This window comes from Durio zibethinus, chromosome 16, assembly GCF_047325235.1.
Source record: "Durio zibethinus cultivar Kanyao isolate XHJ-2024 chromosome 16, ASM4732523v1, whole genome shotgun sequence".
In the NCBI taxonomy this organism is placed as follows: Eukaryota; Viridiplantae; Streptophyta; class Magnoliopsida; order Malvales; family Malvaceae; genus Durio; species Durio zibethinus.
The window spans coordinates 18,436,675-18,448,224 of record NC_143177.1 but is presented as its reverse complement, the minus strand read 5'-3'; the positions used below and the strand labels follow the sequence as shown (position 1 = coordinate 18,448,224).

At 26.5% G+C, this 11,550-nt stretch overlaps 2 pseudogenes; both read left to right on the top strand.

Moving 5' to 3' along the window:
• The first annotated feature begins 5,154 nt into the window (after positions 1–5,154).
• On the top strand, positions 5,155–6,974 carry LOC149514389 (18S ribosomal RNA; annotated as a pseudogene).
• Positions 6,975–7,264: 290 nt separating this feature from the next.
• LOC149514388 (5.8S ribosomal RNA) lies at positions 7,265–7,420 on the top strand (annotated as a pseudogene).
• Positions 7,421–11,550: the final 4,130 nt, after the last annotated feature.

Sequence of the window (11,550 nt, the reverse complement as noted above, 5' to 3'; positions counted from 1 at the left end):
TAGCAGAATGGATCAATCTCCTCATTCAAGGGATTGATCATTTTTTCATACAGAATGTTTTCCTCATTCAATTTTTCAAAAAACAGATCGATCCCCTCATATAGAGGATCGATCACCTAAGGTAAGGGATCGATCCCCTCTTAAAAGGATCGATCGGTTGTTCAAATAAAATGTCCTCCAAGTGTGGAAACCCAGAAAAAAGATCGATCCCCCCACATAGAGGATTGATCACCTAAAAGAACATATTGATCCCCTCAAGCAAGGGATCGATCGGGTAAGGCAAAATAGGCGCAAAATCAGGCTTTCTCAAACATGAACCAATCGATCCCCTAAGGGAGGGGATTGATCCCCTGAAGGTCTGAAACTCGTAATGGCTATTTTCTGTCTAAAATTTTTGCAGGTTTGAAGCATTAAATGCAATCCAACAGCTCTCAATTACTTTCTAACTATAAATCAAGCATTCCACTGCAGACCAAGAACAACAAGAGCTAAAGAAACTTATTGCTATTCACCTACCAATCTGTTCAAGCATTCAAAGCTGTAAAAAAAAAATTGCAGAATTCATATCAGTTTTTCTCTACTTTCTTATCTATACATCTATGTACTTCAACTTAGCAAACACCTAGCCTTTGTGAGGTTCTTAAAATTTGTCAAACACTTCTAAATTTTTGTATTGTGAGTGTGTAAGCTTAAGGGGGAGGATAACCCTTAAGAGTATGCTGTTGAGTTTGTAAAGCTTTGTGAAAGCTTAGTTGTAATCTTCATCTAATAGTGGATTGAACTCCTTAGCAAGAGAGGCTAAGGGAGAGGACGTAGGTGCCTAAGAAAGGACCAAACCTCTACAAATCTCGGTGTTAAATTCTCTAACCTTATCTCTTTTTAATATTCATCTATTGTGCTTATCTGTTTTGATAATTTGTGGTTATTGAATATTATCTTTGAAAATTTTATTAAAACCAATTCACCCCCTCTTGGTTTATTCAAAGTCTTTGAGCTAACATAAATAATAATTAATTGATTTTATAATTTAGTAAAATCAAATAGTCATAATTATTTGAACTAATTGTATAATTTACCTATTTTATTAATTACTAATAAATATAAGTTATTTATATTTATTAGATATAACTTATTCTAAAAATAGATTGAAAAATAATATATATTATAACAAAATCTTCACTCGCACTAATTATTAAATTATAAAACTTATTATAATTAATTATAGTAAATAAAATTAGTTATTTAAAATATTAATTATTAATTATTAATTGTTATAAGCAAGAGTAATTCATATAATTTATATTTATATTTAATATTCGTAATTTTTTAATATTTGTTAATTGTACAATGTAATTGTATAATAATATTCTTGTTGTACAAAGATAATAGTTTTAATTTTAATTTCAATTAAAATTAATATTGTAATTAATAATTAGTAGATAATAATTTTATTTCAAATGTTAATAATATAAATTATAATTTAAAATTTAAAATAAGCTAATTACATTGTAGTCATTATTTAAAAAATGACTATTTTTAATACTATTTTTAAACATTTAAAATTTATAATGATCTAAACCAATTATAATTATTAATGATTTTAATAATCTATTTAAAATTATTAACTTAATACTTTTAATAAATATTATTTGTTGTAAAAGTTATTAATAATCGTCATAGAGTCTTAACATTATGTTAGTAAACAAATCTATAAGTTATTAATAATATTATTAAAAAATTATTTTTTGACAAAACAAAATGTCATAATGATTTGAAATAGATAATTGTTCATATAGTCTTAACTATTTGAACTAGTTTCGTAAATAAATTTATTTTTTAAATCTCTTAGTTATTTATTTTCGAAATATTATTAGATTAGTATTAGCACTAAAAATACTAATCTATTATCAATTAATTAGTAATTGAATGATTCAGTAACAAAATTATTTAAAAAATGAATATTTTTAATACTAATTTAAAATAACTTATATATATAACTTTAGTGACATAATTATTTTGATTATTAAATTAATTATTAGTATCAATTATTAATTAGTAAATTAATAATTAATTATATTAATTAATTTAGTTATTATTAATATTATTATCTAGCAGCATAATATAATTTTTATTATATTTATTAAACAATAAAAAGCTCCCATATATATTAATTATTAATTTTTATTATATATTTATTATTATTATATATAGTTATTAATCATTAAATAAATTAATAATTAATAAATAGATAAATCATTTTAATAATTTAATATTAAAATTAAAATTATTTAATTTAATTATATTTTATAAATTTAATGATAAACAAATTAAATTAGATAAATTTATAAGTATAAATATAGTATAAACAAATAATTGTTCAAATATATAATATTATAATATAAATTATAATTAAATTAAATTATAATTAATTTAAAAATTATCTTAATTATAATTTGCAATTATAATATTCATTATAATATATTACAATATTTATAATTTAATTTAAATAATTAAAAAAATAATATTTTAATATAAATATAATATATAATAATCTAAATTGTATTTAATATTATTATATTAAAACTTATTCATTTATAATTAAATAAATTATAATTTATTATAATTAAAATAAAATAATTAATTATTATATTATTTAAATTATAAATATTAATAATTATTTTAATGAATATCTAAATAATCAATTTTTAATTATTATTTTAATAAATTAATAATAATAATATTATTTTATTATTAATAATAACTTATATAGATATTATAGTATAAATATTAATTTATTAGTAATTTATTATTAACTAATCAATAAAATTATTAATTAATTTTAATAATTTTAAACAATAGTATACAAATTATATTAAATAATTTGACTTTTAGTTATATTCAAATAATACTATAATATTATTAAATTAACACAATAATAACTGTTTATAAATTATTAGTCCAAATTATCGTTAATATAATAATTGAATGAAAATGTTTATCATTATTAATAGTTAATAATTATAAATTAATATTATAATTATTATATATTAAATAGTTTTATTATTAGACACATCTTCATATTTTTGCCATGCCAATGCCATTTTTATGGATTGTAAATTCATATAATGGTCCCTCTAAGTCTTATTGTGAAGTTTCATAGCAAGATGACTTATTTCCTATTTTTTGTGATTTTTAGAATTTTTTACAATATGGGATTTTTTGAAAATTTTTTAAGAGTTTTGGCCTCAAATTTGGTATATTTGGTCATTGTATTTTTGTTGGCATCCATAAAAAAATTAAGCTAAAATGTTAAAGTGTGGAAGATTTTGTATCCATTTTAAAAAAAGTCTCCATTTTAGACACTTGAATGGCTATTGCTACAAACCAATAAAAGCTCTTATGCTTTTTAAAGGGGTTGAGTAGTCGAGGTTGCTTGGGGGATAAGAAGCCAATATAAGGGTCAAGGGCCACCACCCATCAAATATCATGTGCGCACATCCCTTAACCCCCCCTTAGTTGCCGAAACCCCCAATGCTGTCGATCAAGTTCTTTAACGATGCTTCAGTAATGGTGTCCTAGGCAAAAAAATATGGCACCAGTGCATGCCTAAGCCCAGCGTGTGCACCGTGGCCTAGAATTGAACTTTGACCAAGGCCTTGACTATTATCAGCACAAGCTGACCTTTGGTATGGGCACTTGCCTTAACCACTATCTGCACATGCTGGCCCTTAGTGCATGCACATACCTTGATCAACATAAAAAAAATATGGCCCTTCATGCAAACAGTTGCCTCTATCACTATTGGCACATGCTGGCCCTTGCTGCGGGTACTTACCTTGAACACCATTAGCATATGCTAGGTCTTAGTATAGGCACAAGCCTCGACCACCATCGGTACCTGTGGACCTTTGGTGTGGGATATGCCCATTTGAAAAAAGTATCCCCATTTCAGACACTTTAATGTATATGCTAGCATATCTATAAAATCTCTTATACTCTTTAAAAGTTGGTTGTCTAGGTGCTCTCTCTCCCTTCCTCAGGGGGAGTAGGTGTGCATGATGGGCATCTCATTGCTTACATCGATGGTAACATCCTTGAGGTAAAATCCAGGCCATGTATGCCTTTTGGCCGTGTTGTTCGAAGACTAGTTGCTTTAGTGACTCATAAGAGCCTATGGCCTTGACCGGTTGGTATACACTCAAACAAGGTAGAGCTCAAGCCTGTGCCTCAACTAATGCTGTCCCATACCTTAAGACCAAGTCTTTGAATCACGTAATGACTTTCTAGGAAGGTGTAAGCAAAAGCTGTGATAACAGGCTTAGGTTGGCCAAGTCTTTTAGGTATTTGATAGTTTTATGATCTTTTCTCATCAGCCACAAAAAATGCCTTAGCCTAACCAAGCTAGTGAATACAGTCGATGCTGTCTAAGACCCTAGGAACAAGTTTTTGAATTGGGTAATATCCCTATTGAGTGGTGACAACAGAGTTTGCAAATGCAGTCCTGGCTAAATCAAGCACTGGTGGTGTTCTGCTGTTATTACTTATTGGATGGTAGGTGTAGTCTTGTGGCCCTTGCTTATGTTTTTTCCCTATCAAGTGGTTGTGGTGTGACTCATGCATCATTTTTTTCGCTTGCTCATTGTGTAATCGATTGGGTAGGTTATGGACTGGTGTGCATGAATGCTACCACTTGTATGCAATGGGCATATGAGTAGTACTATAGTTATGCGTGTTGGCAGGCTCATGCTCGATGCATCGAACTGTCGATTGTCACCCTCTTCATCTCTCTTATGTGGTTATCGTACCCTAAAGGTGCAATTAGGATCTTGTGTTGCATACTTAAATTGAAGGAAATCGAATGTCTTGGTATCCCTCATCTACTTTGTGTCCTTAGGGGTTACGGGTCAAACCTTAATTATGCCTCGTGTCGTAAGTGTGCCACCCAAACCCCCGTGGTTGCATTGGTACACACTAGTGTTCATTCATGCTTTCGAATGCAGAACATTTTATGGGCACTGGCCCTCAACCTTTGTTCGTCCAAAACTATGCATTTTACATGCTCGACATACACGATGCTTGTGCTTCCTGTTGGCTATTTCTACCTCTTAGTTAGTGTGTTGAGGCTTATGTAGTCCCAATGTCCTAAAAAAATGTTACTTGGTTAATCTTGCCAGCAGTCATATGCTTGTATTAAAGATTAAGCCTTGCATGTGTAAGTATGAACTAATTTAGACTATGAAATTATGAATGGCTCATTAAATCAGTTATAGTTTATTTTATGGTATCTACTACTCAGATAACTGTAGTAATTCTACAGCTGAAGTATACAACAAACCTTTGCTTCTGAAAGGATGCATTTATTAGATAAAAGGTCGATGCAGGCTTTTCCCTTTGCTCTAATGTTCATTATAACTTGACAGATCGCATGGCCTTTATACCAGTGATGCATCATTCAAAATTTTACCCTATCAACTTTTAATGGTAGGATAATGGCCTACTATGATGACGACCGGTGATGAAGAATTAAGGTTCAATTTTGGAGAGAGAACTTGAAAAAAAGCTAACACATCTAAAGAAGGCTGCAGGTGAAAAATTACCCAATTTTGACATGGGGAGGTTGTGATAATAAATAATAATATCGGACTCTATGAGTCTAGTAATTGAAATGAATATAATCTAAATCCCTTAATGAGGATCCATTTGAAGGCCATCCATTGGAAGGCAAGTTTGGTGCCAGTAACCACAGTAATTCTAGCTTCAAAAGCATATATTTAAGTTGTTACAATTAAAAAACTCGTAGTTGGAACTAGGGTTAGGTTATCTGTTCTACCTCACGGTAAGCACCAGTCTATTTATCCTTATAACCAATGATGTGCTCCTGACCTTAACTAGCCAGGTCATTCTTCTTGCAATGTTACTGTGAAGAAATTAGAGTGCTCAAAGTAGGCCTATGTTTGTATACATTAGTATAGGATAACATCATAGGATTTTGGTGTTATTGTGTTGGCTTTTAGGATCGGAGTAATGATTAACAAGGACAGTTAGGGGCATTCGTATTTTATATTCAGAGGTGAAGTTTTTGGATTTATGAAAAATGAACAACTGCAAAAACATTTGCCAAAGATATTTTCATTAATCAAGAATGAAAGTTGGAGGCTTAAAGTTGATCAAATACTATCTTAGTCTCAACTATAAACGATGCCAACCAGGGATCAATGAATGTTACTTTTAGGACTTTGTCGGCACCTTATGAAAAATCAAAGTCTTCGAATTCTAAGGGGAGTATGGTTGCAAGGCTGAAACTTAAAGAAATTGATGGAAAGGCACCAACAAGAGTGAAGCTTGTTGTTTAATTTGATTTAACAGAAAGAAACTTATTAGGTCCAGACATAGTAAGGATTGACATATTGAGAGCTCTTTCTTGATTCTATAGGTGGTGGTGCATGACCGTTCTTAATTGGTAGAGTAATTTGTCTGCTTAATTTTATTAATGAACGAGACCTCAGCCTATTAACTAGCTACAAAGAGATGATCATTCATTGTTAGCCTCTTAAAGGGACTATGGCTGTTTAGACCAATAAAGTTTGAGGTAATAACAGGTCTATGATGCCTTTAGATATTTTGGGCTGTACGTGCACTAAACTAATGTATTCAATGAGTCTATAGCCTTGGTTGATAGGCCTGAATAATCTTTGAAACTTCATCATGATAGGCATAGATCATTGTAATTATTAATCTTCAATGAAGAATTTTTAGTAAGTACGAGTCATCAACTCACGTTGACTACGTCCCTGCCATTTGTACACATCGCCTGTCACTCCTACCAATTGAATGGTCTGGTCAAGTATTCAGATTACAACGACATGGATGGTTCACTACCTGTGATATTGAGAGAAGTCCACTAAACCTTATCATTTAGAGGAAGAAAAAGTTGTAACAAGATTTCCATAGATGAATTTACGGAAGGATCATTGTCAAAACTGACTCAACGAATAACCCATGAATGTGTAACAAAACACCAAGAGGGCGAAGGTGCCCCTTATGGCCTGAGCCCCTTATGGCCTTAGGCATGTGCGATGATCGTTTCGTTTCGCCTTCCAAGCATATAAAATAATCAGCATCATTGCCTATGACCAAATAACAAACCTCAACCATGAATCATGCCAAAGAACCTAAATGAAAAGAGCACATGTGCTGTCACCACCCCATTTGTGATGCATGCGTGGGCAGCACCATGGCTCTTTTTGTCAAGAAAAACTAAAATGACTATCGGTAATTGATATCTTGGCTCTCATATCAACGAAGAATGTAATGAAATGTGATACTTGGTGTGAATTATAGAATCTCGTGAACTATTGAATCTTTGAACACAAGTTGTACCCCAAACCCTTAGGCCAAGGGCACGCCTGCCTGGGTGTCATGCATCATCGCCCTCCAACCTCCTGCTTATTAGCTCCGATTGAAAAGGTGAAAAATGGCTTCCTATGATCGCGTTGATCATGGTTGGTCCAAAAATGAGTCCCTAACAACGATAGTGTCATGACCATCAATGGTAAAGCTCATTGCATGCCTTGTTCCGGTGAGATGTGCACATTGTCCATCTAAACCCCATTGAACCCCCCATATCATTCATTTGATACTCACATTGTGACCCATTAAGTTTAAGCATATCAATAAGTGGAGGAAAATAAACTTACCAGGATTCCCTTAGTAACGACAAGTGAACCGAGCATCTTCGTGTTTGAATTGTAGTCTATAGAAGTGTCCTCAATGGTGGACCGAGCCTAAATCCCTTGAAAAAAGGCACCGTAAAGGATGAGAGCCTTGTTATGCCTAGACCCTATCGCACCATGAGGCATTGTCTGTGAATCAAGTTTTTTTTTGGAATACAGCCCCAATCGATAGTAAATTCTGTCCAAGGCTGAATATAGGCGAGAGACTGATAGTGAATAAATTTCGTAAGGGAAAGATGAAAGGACTTTGAAAATGGAGTCAAAGAGTAATTAATAAATTACTTATTAATTTAATAAGTTGAAACAATTCAAATATTAGATAAACAGAAAAAAATTATTTTATCACAAAACAAAAGGTCATAACAATTTGAAATAGATAATTATTCAAATAACTATGACTATTTAAACTTGCTCATTAAATAGATTTATTTTTAAAATTTTTTACTTATTAGTTAAAAATTAAGAAATTAGTGTTATTTTAATCTGAATAAGTTTGAATAAATAGAAACAATTGTTTTATAATGAAACAAAAAAGTCATAATGATATGAAATAAATAATAGTTTAAATAGTTATAACTATTTGAATTTGTTTGATAAATAGATTTATTTTTAAATGGTTTAAGTTTAAACACATTCTTGGGCATTAAATGGTATGCTCTTGTATCATAGCGCATTAAATGGTTTAAGTTTTAACACATTCTTGGGCAATGTATCGTAAGTAAATTGCTTCCTTACTTGCTCCCATCTGTCTTTGTTTAGACTATGTTAGTTTTTCAATTTTAATTTGATTTCAATTTTAATTATTGGTTATTAAATATATAATGTTTATTTCGTTCTTGTTGTTTTATTATATAATAAATATTGATTATTAGATAATTAATATTAATAATCATTATTAATTGATTATTTAATATTGATTATTTAATTATTATTAAGCTCAAATAGTTATAATTGTTTGAACAATTTTTTATTTCTAATAGTTATGATCTTTTGTTTTGTCATAAAACAATTGTTTCTATTCATACAAGTTTATTCAAAATAAAATAATATTACTTTATTAATATTTTGTAAATAAATATGAAAGAGATTTAAAAAATAAATCTGTTTACTAAATAAGTTCAAATAGTCATGTCCATTAGAACAATTATCTATTTCAAATTGTTATGACCTTTTGTTTTGTCATAAAACAATTATTTCTATTCATACATAATTATTCAAAATAAAATAATTTTGATTTATTAATATTTTGAAAATTAATAAGAGATATAAAAACTAAATCTATTTACTAAATTAGTTCAAATAGTTATGACTATTTGAATAATTATCTATCTCAAATCATAATGATCTTTATTTCGTCATACAACAATTGTTTCCTTTCATACAAGCTTATTCCGATTAAAATGATACTAATTTAATAATATTTCAAAAATTAATAAGAAATTTAAAAAATAAATATGTTAGCCGAACTAGTTCAAATAGTTAAGACTATCAGAATAATTATCTATTTCAAATCATTCTATCATTTTGTTTAGTCATAAAATAATTATTTCAGTTCATACAAGCTTATTTAGAATAAAATAATACTAATTTATTAACATTCAAAAAATTAAAGCAAGAGATTTTAAAAAATAAATCTGTTTATTGAACAATTTCAAATAGATATGACTATTTAAACAATTATCTATTTAAAATTCTTTTGAAATTTTGTTTTGTCTTAAAACAATTGTTTCAGTTAATAAAAACTTATTTGAAATAAAATAATACTACTTTATTAATATTTCAAAAATTATTAAGAGATTTAAAAACTAAAGCTATTTTTCAAAGGAATTCTAATAGTTATGACTATTTGAATAAATATTAATCTCAAATAGTTATGATCTTTGTTTTGTCATAAAACAATTGTTTTTTTATCATATAAGTTGATTCAAATAAAAATAATACTAATTTAATAATATTTTGAAAATTAATAAGTAAGAGATTTAAAAAATAAATGTGTTTGTTGATTAGTTCAAATAGTTAAGATTATTAAAATAATTATCTATTTCAGATCGTTCTAACCTTTTGTTTAATCATAAAATAATTATTTCAATTCATACAAGCTTATTCGAAAGAAAATAATACTAATTTATTAACTTTTGAAAGTTTAATAAGCAGGATATTTGAAAAACTAAATTTTTTTGCCGAACAAGTTCAAATAGTTATGACTATTTAAACAAGTATATATTTAAAATTGTTGTGAATTTTTGTTTTGTCATAAAACAATTATTTTAGTTCATAAAAGTTTATCCAAAATAAAATAATACTATTTTTCTTAATATTTTGGAAATTAAGATATTTAAAAAATCAATCAATTTACTGACTTAGTTTAAATAATTATGACTATTTGAACAATTATTTATTTCAAATTGTTATTACCCTTCATTTTGTCATAAAACAATTGTTTTTCAACATACAAGCTTATTTGAAATAAAATTGTTAGTACTTTTTGTTTTGTCATAAAACAATTATTTTTGAATGTATAAATTTATCTGAAATAAAGTAATACTAATTTATTAATATTTCAAGAATTAGTGCGAGATTCAAAAAATAAATCTGTTTACCAAATAAGTTCAAATAATTATGATTATTTGAATAATTATCTATTTCAAATTGTTATAATATTTTGTTTTATCATAAAATAATTATTTTTGTTCATATAAATTTATTCGAAATAAAATAATACTAAATTAATAATATTCTAGAAATTCATTACTAAGAGATTTAAAAAATATTATGTATTAAATAATTAACTAAAATATTTTAAATTCTTAGTTATAATCTATACAGATAATAATTCCTTAATAAATTAGATTTAAAATTTAAAATTAATATATATTATAGTATTAAATATAACTAGTAAAAATATATTTAAATTATTATAATATAATATATAAATACTACTAAACTTTTTATTAATTTTAATAATCAATTTATTTAATTGTTATTTTAATTGTTACGATTAAAAGACTTAATCTATTTGGTTATTAATCTATTTGATTTTTATTAATTAGTTTTAATATAAATCTTTAAAAATCTAATTATCATACTTATTATTAATTTTTGAAATAATAATAAAAAGCCAATTAGATTTATAAATCATAGTTATTACCTATATGGCTTTTTTGACTAATACTTAATTTTAAAATTAATAAGAAAATACGCTTTAAAATATATATTTAATCTATACAATTAATAATATTGATAATAAAAATAGTTATTTAGTTATAACTAATTATTAAAAAATTGTATCAATTTATATAGGCTTATTTGAATTATTGATTTTCTATAAGCAATTATGTGCTTGTATAATAAACTTATTAAATTATTAATATTAAAATAAAAATTAAATAATTTATCTATTAAAATTAATAGATCAATATATATTATGTTTAATTTATTTTATAATCAATATTAAAAATTAATAATAATAGGTATGAATTATTAATTATACTCATGACTTAATTGATTTATTAATTATTATAAATCCTTACAATTTATAAGGATTGAATGAATTTTAAATCGTTATAATTATATTAATTATTTTAATAATTAAAATATATAATAGCTATATATTATTAAATAATTTGATTAATATTTATCTAATAATTTTTTTAGCTCTTACTAATAAACATAAAATATTAGATTAATTAATAAAATTAATCTATTAAGAATAATAAGTGTATTTGAAATAATATTAATATTAATATATTTAATATTTTTATTGATATATAAATTATTAATTATTAATAATTTAAAATAATAGATATCTTGTGTAAAT